This window comes from Cavia porcellus, unplaced genomic scaffold (genome assembly GCF_034190915.1).
Source record: "Cavia porcellus strain 051 isolate PalLab524CR breed Dunkin Hartley unplaced genomic scaffold, mCavPor4.1 scaffold_30, whole genome shotgun sequence".
In the NCBI taxonomy this organism is placed as follows: Eukaryota; Metazoa; Chordata; class Mammalia; order Rodentia; family Caviidae; genus Cavia; species Cavia porcellus.
The window spans coordinates 29,233,485-29,259,747 of record NW_026947513.1 but is presented as its reverse complement, the minus strand read 5'-3'; the positions used below and the strand labels follow the sequence as shown (position 1 = coordinate 29,259,747).

General features: G+C 45.4%; 1 long non-coding RNA gene across 1 annotated transcript in view; it reads left to right on the top strand.

The window, feature by feature from the left end:
• LOC134474070 (uncharacterized) overlaps positions 1-24,888 on the top strand; it is a 32,792-nt gene extending 7,904 nt beyond the window's left edge. The window contains exons 2-3 of the long non-coding RNA XR_010044661.1: positions 23,677-23,772; positions 24,028-24,888. This is a non-coding gene — a long non-coding RNA (uncharacterized LOC134474070). The remainder of the gene's footprint in view (positions 1-23,676; positions 23,773-24,027) is intronic.
• Positions 24,889-26,263: the final 1,375 nt, after the last annotated feature.

Here is a 26,263-nt window from a genome sequence, read left to right as displayed (position 1 = left end):
TTTAAAGTATCTAACACAGTGTAAATGCTGTGTGAACAGTTGTTATGCTGTATGTTTAGACAATAAAGACAAGAAAAAGCCTACTTGATCAATACTGACACATACTTTTCCAGAAAGTTGTTGACTCTGTTAGTTGAATCCTTACATGCAGAACCCCCAGATACTGAGACCACCCCTAATCCTTACAATGAAATACACTACATCATTTGGTTGGTTGTTCAGTGTCCAACTCCCTCCTCATCCTGGAATGTAAACGCCAGGAGAGTGCACATGTTTTATTTTCAGTGCTGGAGATTTAACCCATACTCTTGGTACTGGGCTACATCGCCAGCCATTCATTCACTTGATTAATTTATTTATACTTTTTAGGACAGGGTCATGCTAAGTCACTAAATTGCTAAGTTGCCTAGAGAAGGCATGAACTTGCTATCCTCCTGCCTCAGCCTCCCAGGGTGCTGGGGTTACAGATGAGCACCACCACTCCTGGCTAGATTTTATTTTGTTCACTGCTCTGTCTCCAAAACCTAGAGAAGTTCTTGGTGTGTAGCACAGGTTAACACTGAATGGGTATTTGTGAGTGAATGGATCTGGGCAGCCTGTGTACATCAAGAAAGGAGGAAGCCGGGACTGTGAAAATGCATGCTGTGGAGGAGAGGGAGGGATGGGAATACAAGCAGAGCCTGGTGGTGGTAGTGAGGGGGGCACAAGGCTCACGCTGCTCCCAGACTGACTCAGGCTCTCCACCGGTGCAGGAGGAGGAGGAAGAGGGCGCTCTGAAGTCCGAGGTGGTTGGGAAGCGGGGTGAATGGAAATGGGCTGCTGTGGCCAGCTCAGGTCTCTGGCAAGAAGAGTTAAGGTCACTGGTCCAGAATGAGCAGGGGGGGGGGAGCAGAGAATGGCAGGGCAGTGCTGAGAAAGGCAGGCAGGGAACAGAACAGGCAGACCAGTCTGTTACAGAACTTCAGCAAGAACTAAAGGAACAGCACGATGGGAGAAAAGGAGACCTAGGTGGCTTCAGTGGCAATTTTCTCTGGGGAAAGAGACCCAGGAAAAGCCACAAGGGTCAGAGGGACAAGCTCACCTGGAACTTTGGTGAGTGGCTTATTGTGGAATGTGAAGAGGAAATGAATGGACTCCAGGGGGTGGAGGGGTGGGGGTGCAACCTTCAGGGAGAGGCTGAGGACCAAACCCTTCCTGCGAGCTCAGCACACACTGCACATGCGGAGGCCAGGCTGGGTCTCACCCCCAGTACACTCGCAGATGTACCCTGGTGCTAGACTGGAAGCCATAAAGGGCCAGGACTGCACAGTTATCCCCACTTCTGAATTCTGCAGTCCTGGCATGTGCCCAGCATATATTAGGCTCTCAGTAAAGAGTTGTTGGCTAAAATTCATCAAGTAGACAGCTCGCATACAAGAACAGGCACAGACTGTCTTCCGCTGTTCCTTTCTCTCGTGGATTTTATTTTTGCTCCTTCAGGGCTTACACTCTTTCTGTGTGACTCTAACTGATACCACTGAGCCCAGACCAGGTGCTGGCTGCTCTTCTAAGGGCTCCGTGTGTGGACTTCTTTGTCACAACAAACTCACAGGACAACCGACTCAATGGTGGTGTCACCCCTGCTTACAGTGTTGAATCCACGACCAAAAAAGTAAAGCAGTTTGCTCAGGTGACCCAGATGAAAAGCACAGAAAGCAATGTTTGAATGCAGAGAGTCTGGCTCCGAACCCACAACTCAAGAAGCTGCTGCCTGCTTCTCAATGAGCTCACTGCTGGCTACCTAGGTCAGAGTGCTCTTCACCCTCAGCTTTTATCTTCTTTTTATCTTTGCTGCAGGTAGCAGTTTGGGAAGAAGGCCGGAGGGGTGTGTGTGTGTGTGTGTGTGTGTGTATGTGTGTGTGTGTGCGCGTCTCTTGTAGCACAGGCTGCAGCTGATCAACACGAACTGTCCCCCTGCAGCTGTTTGGGTCACAGCTACAGTGTCCTGCCTGAACTGTGATGTCGCCTCTGCCAATTGAAGGTCATGCATAGGAATATAGGGCTGGGTAATTAAAAATGCCAAGACTCTCAGCCTGTTCCTAGTGAGGAGGGAAAAAGAATATGGCTTCTAGAATTTAACTGAAGTGTTAGGTTCAACAACCTCTTCCCAGAAGTCTCGAGGTCTGAAACAGAAGCACTCAGAATTAAGTCTGTGGAATGGAATTCGGTTTACCTCCAGCCGTAAGCAAGGCCCTGTGTAAAGGGCTTTGAAAAGGAAAAGTGGCATTTATGTATTTCGTGGTGTTCTGCTTTTTTCCATCTGCTGTCCTCTTACATAACGACAGCTCCATTCAGGACAGGAACAATGCCTCACAATAGAGCCCTCACTCAGTGATGCGGAGCCCCTTTTCTGACACTGGTGTTGTTAACGCCACAGCCTCGCTCGCGTGTTTAATCATCAGCAGAACCTTCAAGTGCTCATACGTTCTGCCATGTGACAATTATGTGTCAGGAACAGGCTCCAGCAGGGGTTTGGAGAAGAGGACTCTATTTCCATTTGGGGCAGACAGTTTGTTCTACTCTTTTGGGTGAGAAGTTCATTCCCTGGTAAATGTGCTTACCTTCAACTGGTCTCATTAGTGTGATGCTGAAAACTTGGAGCTTTTTCAAATGTTAAAAAAAAATAATAATAATTTTTCCCAGGGATGATGCCTTAGGTGTACTAGACATGTAACGATAGAATAGGGTCAGTTAGGTTTACTTCTTTTTTGTTGTTGTTGCTTACCTCACTATGTGTGTGCCATTGTGAAGGTTACTGAAATAGTTTGACATGATCCTTGTCCTCAGGGAATTTGCATGGGAAAGAATGGATGATATGGTAAGATCCATAAAAATGCCAAATTATACTTAATAAGAAATAGGAGGATCAATAAGTGCTGGAGTGGTCATAGGAAACTTCTTCAAGGAGTTAGAATTTGAGCTGGACCCTGAAGGGCGGGTGAGATTTGGGTGAGAGGGTAAACTGGAAGAAGAATGGATGCAAAATTGATGAGGAAAACAGAACAGACCATATTACCAGGTGGAACTGTGCTAAGATACAGTAGAACTTGGGTCCAGTACATAAGATATTACCAGATTCTAGAAGTGTTTGGAAGCTGAGAGAGACAGGACTCAGGCCTGGGTCTTGCTGCTTACTAGTACCCAGACTCCGTGATGAACCCTAAGACTCCATCATGCAGGAGAAGGTCTCACTGAAGTCAACCCTCCCCTTTAGAGCCTATTGGCAAGACAAGGACACTCCAGAATCTTCTAGAAGCAAGAGGATTGGAGGACCCAAGGGATTAAGGAAAGAAACATGGTGATCTGTGCTAAACCAAAATGGACCATACTTCAGAGATTAATTTGAGTGGTGGTCCATTTCTGACTCTTGTTACTCCATGAAAAATAAGGAAACTAAACTCCCGATCGTGGTGCTTTTCTTCTTAGTCTGGTTTCTGTTGCTATAATAGAATACCCAAGATTAGATAATTTCCAAAAGAAAGCACAGATCTGGAGGCTGGCAAGTCCAAGGACATGATGGCAGCTTTCTGGCAGGGCTCGTGTGCTCCAAACATGGGGAGTAAAGGAAGCTTAAGCAGATGGATGCTAAAAGACAGAACAAAAGGGGTAGCCTTGCTTCATAACAACATAGCTTTGCTGTGAGTGATCCAGTCCTGATAGCATGGACACTCTTTCAGGTTTGGTACTAATTCCTCTTAACTACCCAACAGCCTCTTAAAGGTCCCACTGTTGTCAGGTAGTCTTTTTTAGAAATGATTCACTAATGAAACATATTCCTTCTCACCTCAAACAAGAAACTGAACAACATAAGCCAAAAATGGTGACAAGGTTTGTTTGAAAAATGAGGGGTGAGGGAGAACCAGTTCTGCAAAGCTGAACAAAAGAGGAAAAAATAGAAGCAAAATTAAAAGTACACTCTGGTCTGGGAGACACGGGCGAGATAACATGGAAAATCAGGATAGCAGCCTCCTCGTGCCATCCCGTCCCTTATGCTGTCCATATCTCGTGAGAACACAAGAAACTTCTTACAAAAGGTCCAGCAAGGCAGCGTTCCATAAATCCTAGCCTGCTGCCATGCCTCTCTTCCAAGCCAGGCTAAGCCAAACCTTATCTCCTATCTCACAACTGCCTCTCAATGCCAGGACATGAAAATCAGAAGTCTATATGTGGGATAAAGGAGAAGTGAAGGAAAGAGGGGGTGAGGCAGTGAAAGGCCAACCCTGGATGGCCACAAAACTGCAGACGGGGGACAGTGAGGGCCAAGAACCTCACGGAATTGGCTGCTTCAACAGACCTTGTCTGGAAGCTAGAATAAGCATGCAAACTATCTAGATAGAAAGCAGGTAGACACGGGGACAGAAATGTTCCAGAGGCTGATACTGTTTAGTCAGTATACATGGAAGACTCACTGCACGTTAGGTTTGTATTAGGAAAAGGCAAAATTGGACAAATACCTTAGTAAAAAGAGAGCCGTGAGTGCCCAAGGAATGAGCACAAGTTCATCCAGCATCCCACTCACCCCTCCATTCATCAACAAAAGACGATGTGCAGTCACCTAGTCGCCTGATTTTAGGAGTGGGGATGGCATTTGCAGTGCATTGTTTTAAAGGGCACCTCTGTATCACTGTGCAGAATAAACATGAACCTGAGCTGTTGGGGCTGAGCATCAGGGTGGCCTAGATCTCATGCTTCGTGAATGCCCCAGGCCCTGCTGTACTGCAGCTGTGAATTCTAAGACAGGATCCAGCCAGGGCTGGAGGTTGGAAGAACCCAGAGAGACCAAATAGCTGAATATGTGTGCACAAGACCCCAAAACAAGTCCTGGCAGACACAAGGAACTGGACCAGTGCTTGCTGGTGCTCACTCATTCCCATCCTTTCATATAGACTAGAGGCAAGGACAGTGGACGGCAGCCTGTCCACAGGCAGAGAGGTGGAAATTAATGTATGCGTATAGCCAGATAATGGACTTGTGAATTACCTCCCATAAGACACCTGTGCGTAGTTTTTCTTCTCCGAGGAAAAGTCAGCCTCTTTGAAAACAGCAGATTCTGAAATGATAAGAGAATGATGCTCAAGTTTGTGCTTTGGAATAAATAAATGGCTTTGCTCCCTCTGGAAGGTTGATGCTGGAGGATGATTTCCAACTGGTGATGACACCTTTCGCTTGACCTCATTAAGCACTTAGTTGAGTGAGAAAGGTGAAGCCAGTAAAAATTTATGGACTGCCTTGGCCTCATTTCTGCAAAAATCCAACTTTTCCTTCTTATTTGTTGTAGGATTAAATGGGCTTGAGCTGACAATCACAAGCCTGGCACCCAGTGAGCACAAGGATGCTCTGGGGAAGTCCATACTGATGTCTCCATAGCTTTATGGCAGAATGCTGGCTGGACCATCACAGCACATGTCTAACCACGTAAGAACATGACAAGAAATAGCCATAGAATGCTGGCTCGGCAGGGACCCTGTGCCCACAGCTGTTCCCCACTAGTCCTCGGGTCATTGTTGGAGATGGTGTCAACTGAGGTGCCACCCTTTGATGCCCAACACTAACTGCACGGGCCAGTCTTAGCTAAGAGGCAGAAGAGTGACAGGGTTGACTAATAGCAATATATTAATCATGTAGGTAAGTGAATTTTTAGGGAGAATAAGAAAAGAATCTCGCTTTTCAAATCAGTCAGTATCCTTGCTGAGAAAAATTTCAGCCACCTTCAAAGAGCCCACCCTGGGCAGGATGAAGCCCTGATCAATGCCCCTGTATAACACTCTCATCACTTTGCAGTTGCAGAACCTGTTGACCATTCTCAATGTGGTCTTTCTGAACACTTGTACCTACAGAGTCACTGTCACTGAAGGCTACCCAAACTGTGCCTCTCTCCCAACTTTAACCCTTTGATCCTTCCCTACTTCTCAGAATAACCCCCAGAGGCTTTCTTTAGGGTCTTCCCTAACCAAGAGGTTTGGCCCATTACAAGGCCTTTGAGAGACTTTTGGTGAGACCGGCGGCTTTTGCACAATTGCAGGGTCTTCTGTCCATCCACCTTGGGTGACACTGTGTCTGTGGCTGCTTTCCTACCAAGACACAGATCTCTGGTTGTTGTAGGAATCAGATCACAGACTGGTGAGCCATCCTTTCATTCTTTACTGACAATCACATACTCCTCACATTTCCCAGGAAGCTCATTTCTAAGAGCCACGCTTAGCCCAATGCGTAGTCCTTATCTTGAGTATTCTGGTGTAACAACTTCACATCACTGCTAAGCCGTGTCTCTTTTATCATTGTTCAGTGTGTAGTTTTACAACATCTGGCTTTTATAAACCTATCTCTACTCCCAACATAAATGAGTAATTGAGGGAACAAAAAGGAAATACATAGAAATCCTAAAGAAACAAGCAAAAACAAACAAACAAACAAACCATACCTCATGTTCAGCTTATTGGATTGAATCTGATCAATTTAGTAAAGTGAGAAAGTGGTGGTTAAGGTTAAGTGTTAGACTCAGGAAGTCAAAAGGCTTGGAATAGCTGTATCTTTTCTCTTAGCTGGGCCAAAAAACATCTGCCCACCTAAGACTACAGTGCCTGTGATGGCCCCACACTTTGGTAAGGGAGGCAATTTTCAGGAGATCATAAAATCCAGGAAACCACCTTGCCGCCATGATTGAATAAGGCTATTTGTGGAGGATAACACTGCATGCTTTGCTGGTCCTTGCTAATTTTATCATAGAAACAAAAGAAGATGAATTCTATCTTGCCAGCCTTCTATTGCAGTGAAGGGGAACTGTAACAGTTATGGCCAATAAAATAGAAGAGTGTAGGGGCTGGGGATTTATCTCAGTGGCATAAGTACCCGCCTGGCAAGCACGAAGTCATGAGTTTAATCCCTGGCATCAAAAAAAAAAAAAAAAAAAAAGGAGTGGAAATTCATTGAGAACTTCAGGAAAACCATTAGATTTGCTGTAGCCAGGAATATTCCTTTGACAAAACAGAAGTGAGCCGATGTAGGAACACTGAACCAGGAAAGAGGGCGGGCATAGTGGTGTGTGTGGACCCTCATCCAGTTGCTTTATTCTCTCAAGCCAGCAGTTGAGGACGGGGTGGGGGTGGGGAACTGTCACAGTGAATAACGGTATTGTCAGGTGGATTCAGCACTGACTTGAGATTAGTGGTCAAGAATATACAGTGAAAAAAAAAGAGAGAGAGAGAATACAGAATGAAGATAGGCAGCAGAAGTGAGTGTTTATCTCCAGACTTGATCAGTGGTCTGCAAGTTGTCATGGAATAGGATATGATGAGTTCATGTTCTGCTGGGGGTGGGAGGGGGGATTTAGAGGGTCTGTGCAAGAAAATGATTCTAGATGTGAACTGTGGTCACTCAGCTGAGGACAATGGCAGGGAGACAGGTGGTGTCAATAATCTTGATGGCTCTTTTACACAGTGAAGCTGATAGACGATTTGATGATTTTTGTTTGCTTGATTTTTTTCAGTCAGTACCGGGGATTGAACCACGACCACCTGCTTGCAAGGCAGGTGCTTATGCCGCTGAGCTAAATCCCCAGCCCTGAAAGATGATTTGAATTTAGTTATAGAGGCAGAGACCTTGGAAAGTGGAAGGAGCTGGAGAGAAGCTTGGAACTGGGGCTAAGGGAGATACAGTTGTTGACCGTGGCAAGATTATGACACAGATGCAGTGTTCACAGTAAGCACAGGGGCTACAGAGCGCTCTTTCCTCAAACTTAAGGCCTGACACCCTAAAGTACAAGCCTTTCGTGCCAACCAAACTGACCCCATTGTCCCATCCCCTGGAGCTTTCCTACTGGAAGCAGATGATGTGAACCATGTCAGCCTCGTGGCCTCTCTCCTCCTCTCTATCCCTTTTGCAAACTCCACACAGGACCTAGGTCAGGAAGAATCTCAGTGTTAGACCGAGAAAAGAGACGGGGCCTTATGGGAGGAAGAGCTTGGGGACGGTAGTACCTGGGTGGACTTGGTAGCTTTATCTCACAGAAGATGAGGGCTTAGCAATTAAAAGGGGTTGCATCGGGCACTAGGCCCACTTGGGCTGAGGGACTGTGCTCCAGGCCTGTGATACCTCTGCTTTCTTACCTTAGGAAAAGTCCCCAGTCTGAAAATTGAAAAGGTGCAGGGCAGAGGGCTGAAAGCCTGCAGGACGTTGTTTGCAGTCAGAATTTCCCCCCTGGGTGGGCCCTGACATCATATCTGTCAAGCTTAGATATAGCTGCACATAACAGAGGTCCTGGGTGGATGTCTCAGGCTGGCAGGGCACATGCCAGGGTCCTATCCTCATTTTCCCTCCCCCTGCCCTCCTGATGGCTCCCATTCTAGTTATCTTATTTTGGGCCAAGTCACTTAATAGTACTAACAATTAGTTTCCTCTTTTGAGGAATGAGCATAATTACAGTGTCTACTCTGTAAGCCCAGGAATACCTCCATGAACATGGTATCTGAAAAGTGCTTTTCACCAGTTTCCAGTGTAGTTTCACCAGTTTCGCCTTAGCTGTGATTATTTGTTTTGTTTGGAACTGATACAGTGCCGGGAATAAAGCAGAAGCTCAAAAAATATTTGCTGAATTAATAACTGTCTTTATCATTAGTGTTGCTGCTACGAGTACCTGCAAGCTCCATCTAAAGCCTGCTCCAAACACAGGGCTCCTAAACAGGGCCCAGGTTGCTTGACCCATCTTTATTTCTGAACAACCAGTTACCCAAATTGGAAAAAAGCCTGCAGTGCAATTGCTAGTGGCAGGATCACCACCCATCAGGAATGTGGGGACTGCCCCGAATAATACCTCCTCCACCAGACCAGACGCTGCCAGTGGCTCTTGTGCATCTGCCCAGTTCCCCACCTTCCCCTTCTGGGAAGAAAGAACAGACATGGCTGAGTCCTTAGGAGGCCAACACATGTCAGAGACCGGGCACTGCAGGAGGGGAGTGGGGAGACGGCCCGGAGGGGACAGTTCTCAGTGGTTCTGCAGAGCCCTGGAGCCGGTTTCCTTTCTTTGTACCCTGACTGCCTCTGCAGTTGCAGCCCTGGTTTGGGTTTGCCTGTGTTTCCTCTCCTCCAGAGGGACTGTGGCGAGAGCGCTCACAGGAGTCAAAACAAGCTGCTGATATGAAAACCATATGAAAACTTGGCAGGGCCTTCCAGCCTAATGGGCCTCCCAGACACCGCCAAGCTCACAGACACTGGCCCTTTGTGAGGCTGAGGCCTGGCTCCCTCCTTCACTCCCATTCTACTGAGACAAAATTAAAAAAGAAAGAGAAACAAGTAGAGAGCCAGTCTCCTTTGCATCCGTCTTGTGCTGCAGAGAGCTCAGGAGCAGTCATGCTGGGCGCAGTAGGCGATGGGTGGTGGCCCTTGTCTTTCACGTGACCTTTGCGGTGTACCATGTCCCCATTTCAAAGGTGAGGTCGCTGAGGTTCACAGGGGTCAAGCAGCCCAGGTTATATCATTAATTAGTGCATGGCAGAAGAGCCAGCTGGGTTCAAGTGCAGGATTATCTGGCTGAAAATCTTGGCCTTGTAGAACTGCCCTGCAAGGGACCTTTTGGTTGCTTCAAACGAATCTATCAACATTCAAAATTTTGCATAAAGGCTTAGCTTTTGGGGGAAAAAGTGTTCCCTGCCCTAGAGAGAAACTGAGACATAACCTGTCATTCATATTATTATTTAATCTGTGGACAATATTCTAACATGCCATTGTTGTTCATACATGACATTACTGCAGTTGGAAGCCTGTTGGGTGAGGAGGGAGACAATTTTCATACTAAAATTAAGTGTTTTCTGCGAGCAGCTAAAAAAAAAAAGCTAAATCAGAAAGTGAGATTTATGGCTGTTCAAGTATAATAGCTTCTCTGTGGGTTCCCAAAGACTAAGAAAACAAAAACAAAATAAAAACCAACTTCCAAGTACATATGCAGATTATAATTAGTCTATAACATACACATCCCAAATATAACCCCTTGAGATAGTTTTTAAAATAGCCTGATGGTCACACAAATGTATTTGCAAACTTGATAAGCTTCTGTGTGACCCATAGGACCCAGGTGTCCTGGATTCCTCTCTAGTGCACTTTAGGCGAAGCCTGGGACACAGCCTGGTGCAGGGAGCTGCCTGGGAAATTACAAAGCTCACTTTAGCTTGATCGCTTTAGGAAAGGAGAGGTTGTGCCTCAACTTCCTCATGAAAGATTCTCAAACTCAGAGGAGATGACGAGGTAAAAAGAACAGTTACAGGTCCGGGATATATGTTTCAAGACTCTCCCATGAATGCCCCAGTCCTAATGCTTTGTTTCCTATGTATACATGCCCGTAATAAAGTTTAATGTGCAAAGTAGGTACACAAAGGGATTAGTCACAACAATAAAATAGAACAGTTACAACAACATGCTATCACAAAAGCTATTTAAAACTTGAGAACTGTTTATTTCTGGAATTTTTCACTTAATATTTTCAACCTGCCACTGACCTTGGGGAAACCGAGACTGCAGAAACTAAACTTTTGGGGAGATGGATATTTCTGTGCTGTCTTAAAAATATAGTCTTCTTGTTGTGGGGGGGAGGCCCTTCAGCTCTCTTCCTCTACAAGAGTGACCCCGTCCTTGGGTCTGCCACGCTGGGTCCAATTCCCCATGATGTACATGAAGGTGGATTAGGTGGCATTCGGAGAGAAGTGGATGTGGCCAGGGTTGTCTAATCCGTGTCTGGTTTCCACAGCCCCATGAATAAGAACTGATGCTTTCATTCTCTGGCAGCCTTCAATCTCCATCATTCCAGGGCTAATTTTAAAACATATAAATTAGGCCTTGCTTTAAGTCTCCATGATGTGATTTTGTAACCAGTGCTAGAGAGACTTAGCCTGCAAAAAAGGGAAAAGTCAAACAATAATCTATCCTGGTTTCTAATGGACAGATGGAAACTGAGACCTTCTTATTCCATTTTCTTCACCAAATTACAGAAGCACATTGTGTTGTCTAAGCAGGTCCAAGCTACAGAGAGAATGGCTTTTTCTCCAAAGTCACCATAACCCACAAGCAAGTTTGGCCGGCAGGCCATCTGGCCACAAACGCCACAGTATTCTACATTATTCAAAGCAGCACTAATTGCCTTGTTAACATAGCTCCTCCCAAGGGAACGAAATTTAAGCAGAGGAATATCAAAGCATGATTTGAAGAAAATTGAGTTGATCCAGGAACTGATAGCATTTCCAGCAAGCAAGTCTCAGAAGGCTCACAGAGCAAATAAAGAACATTTTAATGGTATTGTCGGAGGATATGACTTGTCAAGGCAGATTTGCAAACAGGAAAGGGAAAGAGACTATTCTTGTCTAGACATCTGATTAGTGGGAAATTGTAGGATTATGAGGAGTGTGGATTTTTCTGGCTGCCATTTCTGAGGAGGTCAGGCTTTCACAGTGGAAGGCTAGATGAGAGAACCAGTTGTATCCGGTAGAAACTGCTGACTGCTCCTCATCTCCCCTCGGGCTCTGCAGCAGTCCCAGAGCCAGAGAACACAAGGCTGTTCCTGCCTTGCTCCTCCTTGGCACTGTGGGCAGCTGACCAGGGAGCAGGACAGGCTGAGCTCGGGATGGAAAGTGTCATTGCAGGAGCAGATAGCACCAGGAGTGTCCCTCCCTTCCAAGGCAGGATAAGGATCCGTGAAAATCAGAGAAGGGAAAATCATCATTTTAAAAATTGTACATTTGCAGAAACTGCCAATGTTAAAGTTAAACTGTCAAAGTTACCCAAGATTACTATGCCTTTTTTCTCCTTCCAGATATCTCTCTCTAAAAAAAATCCTTAATAGTCTTAAGGATACAATAGCCTATAAACGGAGCCAATGATTTTCACCTGCAAATTGAGCCCGCTCTTTTTCTGATACTATCAGTTAGTGAATTCCACAGCCTCCCACCCTCAAGGAAACAGTATGACTAATTTACCATATCTTTAAACTTTGAACACATGCAAATAATTTGCATCCTACCTCAGCCCAGTAATGACTGAAGTGACAGACAGTGGGAATACACACCCTACACTGACCCTGAGGACGTACAAATACTCCCCAGATCATAGCATGCCTCTCCTTCAAGCCTATATGCTGTTTTCTCTGAGTGCATGCTTTTGCAACACTGCCTAATAAAGCCATCTGTGTCTCTGGCTGATGCATCCTGAAGTGCTTTCCTGTGACGTAAGAGAGTGAAATATTACCTCCTCCACAAGTGAGACAAGTTGAGTATCTCCTTGGGGTGGAGACATCCACAGCTGTCAGATGACACTTCCTTCCATCTCAGTCCCCATTTGCTTTCTGATCACACTTCTAAGTGACCCCCTGGATTTGGGGTTTGGACTTGGGGAGCCTTTTATGCTGAAATAACAGTCCTTGTTGTTTCCTTCACCCCATCCAAGACATTACAGAAACCATGGGACTTCCATGCTGGCTCCCATGGATTATGGGGTGGGCAGGCAAATAATCCTTGCTGGAGTGTCCATGACCCTGATGAACTTGGAGTAGAATCATTGCATTGGCTCAGGTAATGGGTGGGAATCGGGGTGACAGGTGAGTTCCAAAGGGAAATGGGCTCAGAATTAGGAAGCTTGGAATTCCAAAAGTGAAGACACTCATAAGGCTCTTCTAGTTCCTGTCCCTGTCCCCTCAGAGTCCCTAGTGCTCAGTGCTATCAGCCACTATGCCTACAGCCCTGGGCTGCATAGTTTAACCATGACCTAAGGCAAAGTAGAGCCAAGCAGTATCTGTGACAAGGTCATAGCCAGCCACATGACAGACACAGGCTCTATAGCAAAGGCGGCAGCTGCAGCTTAAACACACAAATGGTCATTACATCAGCCCAAGTGACAAGGAGAACAGAAACTACCGTACTTAAAATGGGGAGTTTATTCCAGGAAATGTGCTACATGGGTAACAGTGGAAATGAGAAGCCAAACTAAGAGACCAGGAAAACAAAGGAGATGAGCTAACCAGAGCCGAGGTAGAACCATAGAGAAAGGGGACCTGCCCAGTGTGGCTGGGGCCAGGGAGGAACCATGGAGAAGCAGCAGCTCAAGGCAGGAGGGGGGTGGACAGAAGAATCCGGGTCCCCATGCTCCCCTCCTCCCTGTTCTCCTGAAAAAGCTCCCACGGGCAGAACCAGCTGGCCTCGGAGAGCAAGAAACTGAGTGCAGAGGTCAGTCCTCGCCTGGTCAAGGGCACATTCATTCAGTAATCAGGTCAGACATTTCATCAAATCCTCCCCTAGTACTCTGTGTTCTTCCCTTTGCAACAATCAGAATCAAGACACAGAATGAAATATTTATACAATTATTAATATTTCTTTTACACTCTCCCAACTCTCCACCAATCTGGAAAACTATACTTCCATGATGCTAGGAATGGAGTCTGTTTAATTGATTGATGTAACCTTAGAACCTAACATGCTAGGGGGGCCTACTAGATTCTTTGGGATTCTTGATTGCAAATAGTTAAATGAGCGATTGAGTGTGTACTGCCCATCTTGCAAGTAACAGATTCTCAGAGTGTTGCCTGCAGAATGCTAGACTTAGAGAAACAAAAACTCCATAAGGGGTTTACATATGGGGATTACCTAGCTCTTGCAGTATATTTAAGAGTTCAATGTCACGCAATTTCAGCAGTATCTTAGAATGTTAACAGATTGTATTCTATTAGCAGAATAGGATTTTTCCCCTTGAAAAAATGGAATTATTTCACAAACTATAAAATTCTGTATTTATGTTAGGGATTATAGTAAAAATTACTGCATTTTAACATGGGTGAGACCACTTTCTGCATCCAGGGAAAAAATTTAGAGTCTTTCTTTTTAAGATCTGTTAATATCTGGGCGCAGATGAAATTGCAAGGGGATAATTTAACCAGCTAGCCACAATAAGAAAAAAAGGTAGGGAATGGGAGCGATTGTATGAAGACAGCAGGGGACGGGTAGGGAGACAGTGTGGGGGTCACTGCGGTTGCTGAAAGCTGAGTAATCAGAAGTAGATAAGAAGTGAGTGAAGCAAATTCCACTTAGTGCGGAACTACAGTTGGAATTTGCCTGGGTGAATTTTATGAGAACAGAAGGCGATGAGCAAGTTGTTAACTATAACAAACTGCCACCAAAACAACTTGCATCTGTTTATTGTCTCGGAAAGATATTGGGCTGTGTGTGTTGGGGAGGTCAGTTTTGTTTCGCTTTGCTTTGGCTTTGCAGTATCTTTTCTATTCTCCTAGCCAAGCTGTAGCTTCCTGTTGAGGAATGTGGTAACTGGTTTTAAAGTGGTCCTGGTGAATCTCACTCTCAGGTGTTGACAGCTTTATGTGATGTTCATAACCAAAAAGGAATTATGGAAATAGTGGCATGAGAGACAAGGTGATGTCCACTTTGTTCTCTCCTGGGTCACTCACCTGTGAGCTGCCATGTCGTGAGGGCCTCAAGCAGCCCCAGTGTGATCATTAATTGTGAGGTCAATGGATTAAAAATGCCTAATGGATTCATGGGCACCATTCTGGCTGTGTCTGGATGACTGACGTGTAAACCTCGAACTGAGAAGGGAAGACCCACCACCCGGATGTGGATGACACCAACCAATAGTTACATAGCCTAGACAGAATAAAAAGAAGAAAGTCCTTTTCTTCAGAGGAGGAGGGGCTTTATTGATCTGCAGTTTCTTCAGGCTTCAGACACAGACCCTTCGGGTTTCCAGTATACCCTCCAAGGGACTCTTTAACCTTCTGCTGGACCCTCTGGCTATGAGATGCAGAAAACCATTTTCTTGCACATGGAGTGGGAGCCACACTACTGTCTGTATTGTTCCAATTTTAGAATATGTGCTAGTGTTAAACCCCAACTACCCTAATCTGATCTTGGAGGGTAAGCAAGACCAGGCCTGACTAGTACTGGGATGGCACATCACTCAGTGTCTTTTGGTCGTTTTCCTTGTGCCTCAGTTAGGCACAAACTCTGAAGTGAAAAGACAGGGTTCGAATCCCAGCACCACCACTGACTGACCAGTTCTGCATTCGTGGGTAAGTTGCTCAAGGCCTCTGTCTCTCTCTTCTTCTTTAAAAGTGTGTTAGAATGACAGTACTGCAGACAGCTAAGTGGTAGAGATTGATAGACCGTTAGAAAGGGCCCAGAATAGAGTCAGAGCAGCGATGAGGCAAAGCAGGCCTGTGGTCAAGGGCTGAGTTGATAGAAAAGAGGCTCCCAGATAGAGATGATGATTGTGAGCCTCCCCAGAGATAAACAACAGCCTAAAGTTGTTCTATACCAGCACCACCTGGTCCAATAAGCCTGAATGATATAACAAAAATGTAAAAACAACATATGAGTCTTGTTTTTCTATTGGATTAATATTAGCTAAGTGACTGCACTTGTAATCCTAACTGATTATAGTCTGACCCAAGGTGTCCTGTGAGGTCATTTTGCTGTATAAAAGCCTCTTAGACAAAGAGCTCATAGGAGCAATTTCGGGAGATCTGGTTTCAATTTTTCAACAAATGGTGGAGTGGAGAAGTAAGAGGCTGAGGAGGAAGGAAGTGACACTGTCTCTGATTCTAGGACCCTGTCCCTAAGACATGTGTCTGCAGCCTGTCACTGTGGCCTGTTTTCTCCGGCCACAGGCAGTAGACAGCACACCTTCTAGAAAGACCCTACAGAAAAGTATTGCCCTTCCAAAGGGACCCAGGCTTGGAAACCATTTCTAAAGCACTTGGGCTGCAGGAGAAAAAACACTTGGCTGAGGGGCTGTGCCCTAAGCACTGCTGAAAACATTTACCCGCATGTGCCTTGGTCTCCTCGTCTGTGAAGTGGATCTCAGAACACCCCATGAGGTAGTTCTGGGACTAAACGAGGTGCAATCCATAAAGCACAGAGAAAAACATATGTCACAAAATAAGTTATTATATTTTGTGACATGGTTGTAACACATCTGTTAGTTGCTAGTTTTTATTAGCAGTTATTACCAAATGGACCCAGTGCCACATGGCTCGGTGATCTCAAGCAACTGAATCCAGCCTCAAAGTCTGGCAGCCCACAATGCTGTCATGCCCAGTTGGTGACATGCACACCATCTCAGGCTCTCAGATAGAGCACAAGTGCACATTCAGGGGCCACAGTCACTGATGACAGGTGGTCACACAATGGGGGAAAGAATCCTGGCACCAGAGATGGGAAAAGTCGTCCTTTGCACTTCCTGCTGCTGTGTCCTCCTCCCACAGGAAGATGGATGTCACCTCCACTCTCCCTTTCATCCTGGCTCCCTTGGGGGAGCTGCATAGAGTGCTCTGAACACCCCAGACTGCTGCTGTCCCTACCTACAATTTCCAGAACACTATCGCCTTTCATCAACTTATTCCTGCTAACTAATTCCATGACAAACAACGGGACCTGAACACCTAAGAAGTCTCTGTTTATGTCTGTAGGTCTTGCTTATGTTTGGGCTTTCTCATTTGCCACCACTTTAGCAGGACTGGGTACATCTCACAGGAGGAGCTCTCAGGAAGCTTTGGGTGCTGAAGCTACACCTGCAGGAGAAGAAGGAAGAGGAAAAGGAGAGTCCCAAGCTAAGGGTCAGGATCAGACCCAACTGAGAAATGTAGAGCACCATTCTAAGCTAGCATTGGCCTCGACTCAGCAAGGAACTATATTTAGTTGCCAGTATAGGAGACCTAGGTGTGGGACTTTCAGTAACAGGTTTATCGCTCTCTTACACACACACACACACACACACACACACACACACACACACACACACACAGAGAGAGAGAGAGAGAGAGAGAGAGAGAGAGAGAGAGCCTAGAGAGTTACAGTGGTTCCATAAACTCATCAGGAACCCAGGCTCCTTCTGGCTAGGTCCTTATTTTCCATGGGCTGCAGCCATGGGCTTTAGGAGGAACTAAGAGGACAAAAGAGTTCAGATGCTTCATTCTTTACACAATGTTTTCAGAAGTTCTAGATTTCCATAGCAAAAGCCCAATCACACAACCATGCCTGGATGCAGAGAAGATTGCGCTGTGCACAGAGACATTGGGGTGATCAGAATGAGCGGGTAGAGTGAGGAGCAGCAGAGCCACACAGCCGCGACACGCTGCAGCTCCTGCCCTGTCCTGCTCTGGCCCACGCCTGAACACACAGTGTATTCACTGACTTTTGAGGCTCACATATGCCACATGGTAGGGAAAGTCTCTCCCCAGCATATTATACCACACTCAGCTAGAGGGGAATTCTGACAAATGGACTTAGTATCATGTTGGTATGTTTCCAAGGTCTATAGCTTTGTGGCAATGTCTAAACCTTCTTAAAAGATTAGTGGTGCAAGAAATTACCAGGCCAATCTGCTCAAGTCTGGCTCTGACTGGCACAGTTAGGTTCTAGTCCTAGCAATGACACAGTCTGTCTGGATCCTTTATTCCATCAATAAATATTTGCTAAACACCCAGTCTGTCCAAGATATTGTGCTGCATTAGTGACTCCCAGAATCAACCCATGTAGTATCTCAGCTCATGGTGCTCACAGTGTAGGAAACTCATCATGGTGGTACAGTGCCCAGAGACCAGACAAGAGACTCCTCAGCAATTCACTGGCAGGTCCTTGACCTCCAAGTTCAGATCTGAAGGTCAAGTGGCGTTATTCAAGTTATAAGTCACTGAGAAATCACAAGATCAGAGGCAGGAAGATCACTCTGGCCCACAGCAGAGCATGGATGGAACAGCAGCAGGAGTGGAGGCCGAGGGGCAGGAAGGAGGATATTGCTTCATCCAGGTGAACAGAAGTCAGGCAGCGGTGGCTTAGATGGAGAGAAGGGGTTACACACAAGGGCTGTTCTGGAAGTGGAGTCATGGGAATTTGATGCCTGGTTGATGAAGATCTATTTGGAATAGCAGGAAGAATTCAAGCACGATGGCTGGTTCTTGCCCTCAAACCTCTGGATGATGGATGTTATAGAGCTGGATAGCACAGAGTGACAGTCCAGAACCAGGGACTTTGGGACCAAGGAAGGCAAAGCCAGCTCCTCCTCAGAACAAGGAGGAGCCAACCCTAGAGGACTGATCAACTCAGGCCTGTGTGGACCCCACAGAAGCTCAGAGCTACTGAGCAGGGGGTTCTGAGGTCCTGGAACATGAGCACAGCTGGGCTGGCATGGGTTCTGGTGAGCAAGTACCCATGGAAAGAGACAGGACCAGCAGAGACAGGTCAGTGTGCCTGCAGTGGACCCCAGCAGTCTGTAGGAGGAAGAAGGTCAGGAAATGCCAAGCATGCACCTGGACAGCTATGTTTGAAGGGCCTGTGGAGATGACCAGGAGGTGATTGGAGATGCCACTGTGGGGTCTCAGGAAACAGATTTAGGAGATATGTCCTCACACCTTAGCTACCTCGGTGTCATGCTCAGAGAACAGGCTGATGCCACACTATGTGATGTGGTCTCTGAAGTTTCTTCTTTCTGCTAAACTCTCTATACCACAAACAACCCCTCACCCCTTGCCTGACCTTACATGGCAGCAAAGTCTGCCAAAGGTTTTCAGAGGGGCTAGCCTAGCCCAATTCACCAAATTCCCATAATCAGTTTAGTTACACGACAAAATTCAGATCAGAGCGAGGATTAGCAGAGGTAGTTTGTGAACGGTGCTTTGAACTTCACAGATGAAAGCACCCTCCTCCAGGCGAACAAAGAAAGCCTGGGGTATTAAACGTGACATCAACACATTGCCACCGCTGGCCTCCCTGCTGCCTCATGGAAGGAGACCCAGCAGCCGGCTGGGTGATCGGCTGGCATCCCAAATTGCCTTGCTGTGGCATTCCACTCAGCTCTCCCAGGGAGGCAGATGTGCTGTGTCTTCAGCCCGCTGCTCCTGGAATGGCAGGCATTCAGGGGGCTGGCCCAGTCCTGCTTCTCTGGGACCCCAGGACTCTGCGGGGGGAGGCGGGATGCACATTGCCGTCTCCAACTGCCCCATCCCGCAGCACACAGCAAAGCAAAAGAAGCAGAGGCTGCAGGGAGACAGAGCAGCCTCTGCACGCCTGGCCTGCAGCTCGCGATTATTGTTCCCAGATGAGGACTGTCAGACCCTGTCAGCCTCAGATACACAGTAAGAGTGCTCCATCCGCATTCCTGGAATGTGTAGCAGCCCTGGCTTCACCTTCTGCAGCCCTCCATTCAATAACATGTCAAGTCCCTTCAGTCTCACCCAGGGCTAAAAACCTCTCACCCACTTATGGCCTCTGCACACGTGCACTGTGCCTGTCCAAATATTTAAGCTGGACCAGGCGAGGCATATTTAGTCTGGGCTGATTACACTGGTTGTCCAAAGCCAACCAGGTCTCATATGCTGGTGCTAGTTCCATGATGAGCTTTGGAAGCCAAAGCCATTCACTGTGCTCATTGGGCCTTGGGACCAATTGTCCTGTGCTCTGTACCAGGGCTTGGCAACCTAAGTGGCCTAGGGGAGGAATATGGTGATTTGCTGGTTGCTCTTTAGCCTATGACTGGTTGCTGGCACCACAGACGGACTTGTCAGGGAGGGACGAGAGGGGGGCTGGTACCCTTCAACCTACACTCTACACACTGAATCTGCCCCGATGGAACACACACAGCCCTCCGCTCTGGTCCTGGTGTTGTTCAGAGTTGCCATGCTATCCTATTTTGGCTGATTCTTTTCACTGGGGGTCTGTTCCCTTTGATCTGAAAGAGCCTAGCCATGTATTCAAACAGCATTGAATCTGCAGGCCATGAGAGTGTCTGTGGGTACAAATGAGGGGACCTGGGTTCTCATTAGCTCAAAATCACAGGTATGAGTGATATAGTTGGATCTATAATTTTAGACTTTTGACTTTCCAACCATTATGGGTTGCAGTGTGTCTTAACCCCTCAAAAGATATTTTGCAGTCTTAACCCCCAGAACTTGTGAATATGACCTTAGCTGGACACAGAATCTTCAGATATAATCAAATTGAGATAAGGCCATTGGGGTGGGTGCTAGTCCATTACAACAGGTGTTCTCATAATAAGAGGGAAATTTGACATGCTCAGAGGGAAGAAGGCCATGTGAAGATGGAGGCAGAGACTAGTCAGGCAGCCACAAGGCAAGGGACATTTGGATGAAGCCACCATAAACTCCAAAGGGCAAGAAAAGATCTTCTCCTAGGTTTTCTGGAGGAAGCGGGGCCCCGTCAAGCCCTTGATTTCAGACTTCTAACCCCCAAGACTGCGAGAGAAAAAAACTTTCTATTGTTTCATGGCATCCAGTTTATGGTGTTTTCTTACAACAATCCCAAGAAACTAATATACCATCCAATAGCGATTCTGGTACAACAATTAGGTGAAATTTTAGAGGAGAATGTGGTTCCTTAAAGGCACCAGAAATGACTTGCTGTAGATCTGGTATTAAGAAGCAGCTACCAGGTTACATTTAATATGCAAATCACCTTTGAAAAGGATCTGATGTTCAATCCCTTTTCTTACCCTGAGAAAAGCACCCAGGCAAAGCCCAATGATATGGGCTCCTTATTATTTTATAAATTACATTGTGGATTGATGTAAAACGAGAGTGATTTTTCCTCTTAGCTGCTTCCTTCACTGCCCAATGTAATTCTGATGATCTGCATGTAAGGGTCCTGCCCGTCTGAGAGGTTTTAAGCTATTGAAATTCCGTGATCCTTCAGATGGCCTCTGGAGTTAGGAATTCTTGATTTACATCTGCCTCGTGACTACCCTCTCCCAATGACTGCATTAAATTGAGGCATTTAGTTTTGTGAACTTAGTAAAGATGATAAGAGCTGGCACAGAAAACACCAGCTTAGCCTTCCTGTTGACTGGGCTGTGGGTTTGGGCAAATGGTCACTTCACAACTGACCTCAGTGTTTATCCTAGCTTTCAAGAGGTGGAGATTATGAACTGGCAATTTTCCGAGAATCCATTAGCCGAACTCCTTGAGTCTATGATGCTGTGTCTTATAAAGCAATTAGGTGGTTTTTGCATCCAGCAATGGCTGTGCTCTTGCCCTATAACCCAGAAACGCCAGTCCCAGGGAACCCCAACCCTGTTGCCGCCTGTCAGTTCCATACACCAGTTATGGTTAGTTTCCCAAACCCCACATGTCCTCGTTGCATAATTTTGGGAATAACTGTCCTCCTAAGCATGTCCCCATCTTTCTTGACTTGCTTCTCTTCATTGAAGCCTCTTGTTTACTACGCGAGAGCTGAGAATCTAAACATACCCAGGGACAGTTCTTGCTACCCTCCAAGGCATAAATTGAGCAAAACAGAACCATACCTTTGCTTTCTTTCCAAATAGACGGGTGGAAACAATTTAAAGCCTTGTGATCATGCAATGCATGCATAGAAATTTCCCTGCATGTTTTAATGTTCCTACCAAGAAGTACACAGTGTTCTTGCCTTTGTTTTATCTACAAAGGCAGGCTTTTCACTCTCAGGCCAATAGGTCTAAATAATTGGCCATGGCGGTGGGATAAGTCATACACTACACCCCTATAGAGCCACAGAAAGCCATGCTTTGGAAGCAAATATGGTGTAGGAAAATGTTTATAGTCTGCTCTTAAGTGAAAAAAGCTGCTTACAAAACAGAATGTACAGTATGAAAACAATTATGCAAAATTATGTATATATCCATAGAAAATTTAGATGTCTGTATTCCAAAATGTAAATAATGATGGAACACTTAGAGCTGTGAGCACATGGTGGCCAACTCTGTGCATGGCACAAGGGCATTTGCTGGCAGGGACAGACAGTGGCTGGCATCTTGGCACGGGCTGTGCCTTCTGGAAAGGTCTTTTTTCTACTAGTACAATGGCACTGTGTTGGCTGACATCTGCCCCAACAATTGTGGGTGTTGCTAATTTTTATTCCATGAGCTTTTTCATGTTTTCCAAACGTTCTTTCATGAGTACTGCTAATTTTGTATTAACTTTTTAAAAATAATACATACTGTAATCAATTTTAAAAACATAAGTGTGGAAATTTGAGAATGACTGGATATCAAAGAATTACTTTTAAGTGTGCTAATGGTCTTGTGGTCATCTTTTAAAGCATCATTATCTTCTAGAGCTTCACAATAAATGTGTGTAGATGAAAAGATATGAAATCTGGAATTGGCTTCAAAATAACCCAGGAGGCAGTTAAATGGAAGGAGAATATAACAAGGGACACAGAAGTCATGAATTAATTATTGTTGAAGACAAATGCAAGGATCATGGGGGTCATAATACTATTTTGTCTATTTCTGTATAGTTTACAAATTGCCACAATATAAAGCTAAAATAAAAACACAAAATTGGTCTAAGTAATTGTAATTGACAGGATTTTCCAGAGAAAGACACAGAGAGAGAGAGAGAGAGAGAGAAAGAGAGAGAGAAAGAGAATCACCTCCCACCATGATTTGGTTATACTTTCCAACATTTCAGTTAACCATGACCAACAGCTATGATCCAAATTTTTTAAATGGAAAATTCCAGAAATAAAAAATTCATAAGTTCTAGATTGCACACCATTATGCATAGAGTGATGTACTCTCACACCATTGCACTCCATTCTGCTCAAGACATGAATCATCATTTGGTCCACTATATCCATGCTACATATGTTACTCACCCATTAGTCGTGTAGTAGTTGTCCCGGTTATGAGATCAACTGTCACAGTGGAGTAGTTGTGCCAAGTGACATTCATGTAGTAGCCTAACGCTACATCACAATGCTTCTATCATTCACCTCACTGCAGCTCCCATAGGCATCACATTATTGTACATCATCACAAGAAGAGCAGGTACACCTGGGTATGGTGGCACATGCCTTCATCACAGCACGTGAGATGCTGAGGAAGAAAGATCATTGCAAGTTTGAGACCATCCTGGGTACATAGTGAGGTCAAGACCAGCCTTAACTACATAGTGAGACCCTGTCTCAAACCAAAAACCAACCAAACAAACTATATAAACAGTATAATGGAACATTTAGAGCAAAAGAGAGAGACCATATTCACACAACTTTTATTAGTTTACTGTCATGATTGTGCTACTTAATTAGTAGTCAGGATTCATTTCTCGTGATGAATTTATAAACTCAATTTTATCATAGGTATATATACATAGGGAGAAAACTAGTTCCAACTGCCTTAAGCGTTCACTGGAGCATGTCTGTGAATTAGACCAACAGAAGACTGAAAATATTTGCGAAAGACATTATGTCTGCACTGAACATGTATAGACTTTTTCTTGTCATTATTCCCTAAACAATATTATAACTATTTTCATGGTGTTTATGTTATATCAGATATTTTAAGTAACCTAGAGATAGTTAAGGTATATTGAAGAATGTATGTAGGTTTCATACAAATACTATGCCATTTTATAAAAGGAAATCAAGCATCTGTGGATTTTGGTGTCTGTGAGAATCCTAGGATGGTCCCTGGAAGACTAAGGATTCTGTGCCTGTGAAGTGTTCAGTACTCTCTGAGGTTTCAGGCATTCATGGGGGCTCCTGGAAAGAATCCTTGTTGGCTAAAGGGAGACCACTATATACATGAGAGAAGGGGGACTGAGAGATTTCTTAAGAATTGGTTCACACAATTACAGTAACTTTTGCCTTTCAAAATCTGTAGCATTGGCCACCAGTCTGGAGATCGAGGATGGAGCCAATGGATGGAGTCCAAAATCTAAAGGCCACCTACTCCAGAGCTCTGTCCAGCTTGAAGAAGGTGAGTCTTTTGATCTGGTCAGGCCTTCAAGTGGAGGGATGAGGTCCACCTGCCTAAAGGAGGTCAATCATCTTTTCTTGCAGCCCATTGACTTACATGTGAATCGCATCCCAAAACATCCTCACAGAAATACCCACAATAATGTCTGAGTACATTACCTGGGCATTGTGGCCCAGCCAAGCTGATTCATATAATCCGTCATTATAGTCACTGTGGCTGAGAATGGCTGGGTTTTTCTTGCTCCTCTGTTTACAGTCAAATGGTGCAAACTCACAGCTGCCTGAGAATCCAGGGGTTGGAGAGGGAAGGCAAGAGGATGAGCCGCTGAATGGAGCCAAGAAGCAGAGCAGAGACTCAGCCCCTGACCCTTCTGCAGCGATGGCTGCTAATCCCTGGCTGGCATCTCAGTTGGCTGGAGATGGCCACGGGAAGCCACCAGGAGTTCTGACAACGCAGTGACATTCCTGCCATCACAGCTAAAGATAGATTAAACAGGTCTCATAAACCGGATTGTGAATGAGCCAAGTTAATTCTCAACAGGAGCCTTCACAGAGCCAGCAGGTTTAACTCTGCAAAGACAGTAAGCAGCAAGTCTTCTCCACTGAGACACAAAAGGAGGGGATGAACCAGTCTGCAGTGGGAAGAGCCGAATTTGTCACACGGGAAAAGACAATGGCAGCAAGGGAATGTTAGATACAGGGTTACTGTACCACCTCAGAATGTTTTCAGTTATAAGTAACTTAAAAATCTATGGTGGCTGAAGCTATAATACATTTTGCATTTTTGGGTTTTTTAGCATGTAGTAAGTGTACATAATTGTGGGGTACATTGTGATTGTTTAACACATGCATACAGCACGGTCAGGGTAATGGGCATGTCCACCTCCTTGACATTTCCTTATGTTGGGAGGCTTTGCGCTCCTCTTTTCCAGACCTTTACGAAGTACATCATTGGCAATTGTGGTGGACACCTGTAATCCCAGCTCTCAGGAGGCCGAAGCAGGAGGATGGCAAGTTGAATCTAAACTATATGGCAAGACTTTGTCTCAAGAAAGTAAATAACAAAAGTGAAACCAGATATATTTCAGTCTTTGCTTTTTCTTTTTTTCTTAGCAACTATAGACAGGTTTTTGTTTTGCTTTGTTTTACTAAAACACAAACCTGTGTATATGTCTTTGCAGTGGTCAATTCTGTGTCACCATGGCCATTTTGCAGATAACAGTGAAGACAGCAGCCCTGTGCCACTGGGGAGGGCAGGCTACGTCTTCTGTCCTAATATCTACCCAGCACAGTATGACCTGGTCCCCTCTGCAGTGTGGTCTCTAGGGAGACCTCAGGTTGCTCAGCTGCAGCTCCTTGTCCTTTGTCACCCATGTAGCACCTGCAGGGCTCAGGGGCAGGAAGTGCAGCATCTCAGGTGTGTCATTAGGGCAGCATTTGCTTTTCATGCCCCGCCTCTTGTTCTGGGACAGTAAAGTGTTTGCTATGGCACAAGATGGCCTCTGGTTTCTGAGCTGAATTCCAGCTCCTTACTCCCCACATGCACATGTCTAGGAACCTTTCAAGCCCATCTCACCTGCTAAACGAGCACAGTGACACAGCTTACCACTGCAAAGACAGTCATTGTGTTTTGGGATCCCAAAGGCAGTGTGGCTGCGGCAGGGGGGGGGTAAGGCTGTCACTGCCATCTCTGCCTGCCTTTCCATCTGCTCTGATCGCTCTGTGCCTTCTCTCTGATGAAGACGCTGAATCTACTCAAATACTCCAGGATGGTCTCATCTTGAGCACTTTAATTATATCTGCAAAACACACTTACCAAATGAGGTCACTTTTAGGTACCACAGTTAGAATTTACACATATCTTTTGAAGAACAGTACTCAATAATACAAAACTGAAAACATACACACACACACACACACACACACACACACACACACACACACCTCCTGATGCCCCTCACTGTGTGTTAGTTATTCCATGGTGCTACCTTCTAACGTACTATATTTTTTTCATTTATTGTATTCTTCCACTACATGATAAGCCCCACCAGAGCAGAGATTTCTGTTTGTTAATGTAACACAAGAATCTAAACCTAGAACAATGGTGGGCAAATAATAAACACTCTCTAAATTCTTAGTGAGTAAATGACATGTGATACAGGTAACCAGTGACCTAAATAGCTCCTGCCGGACAGCAGGAGTCAATAAATGCCTGTTAAATAAAATGAATCCAGTTGTAAATCTACCCTCAGGAAAATCCTGAGAGATTTTCATTGGAGATGGAACAATTCCTTTCCCAGACTACTTTTTCTAGTTATTTGGATTTTTTCTCTCCCCTCTCCCCCATCAGATTTCCAAATCCTGAGCTACCCTCTTTGGGAAGATTATTGTGGGTGATTCAGTGTTAAGTGGTTCATGAGTTGGCTGAGCTAAAAATCGCTCCCCCAAAACTGGAAAAGGTTACACTTCCACAGAATACATGTTGGTCTCTA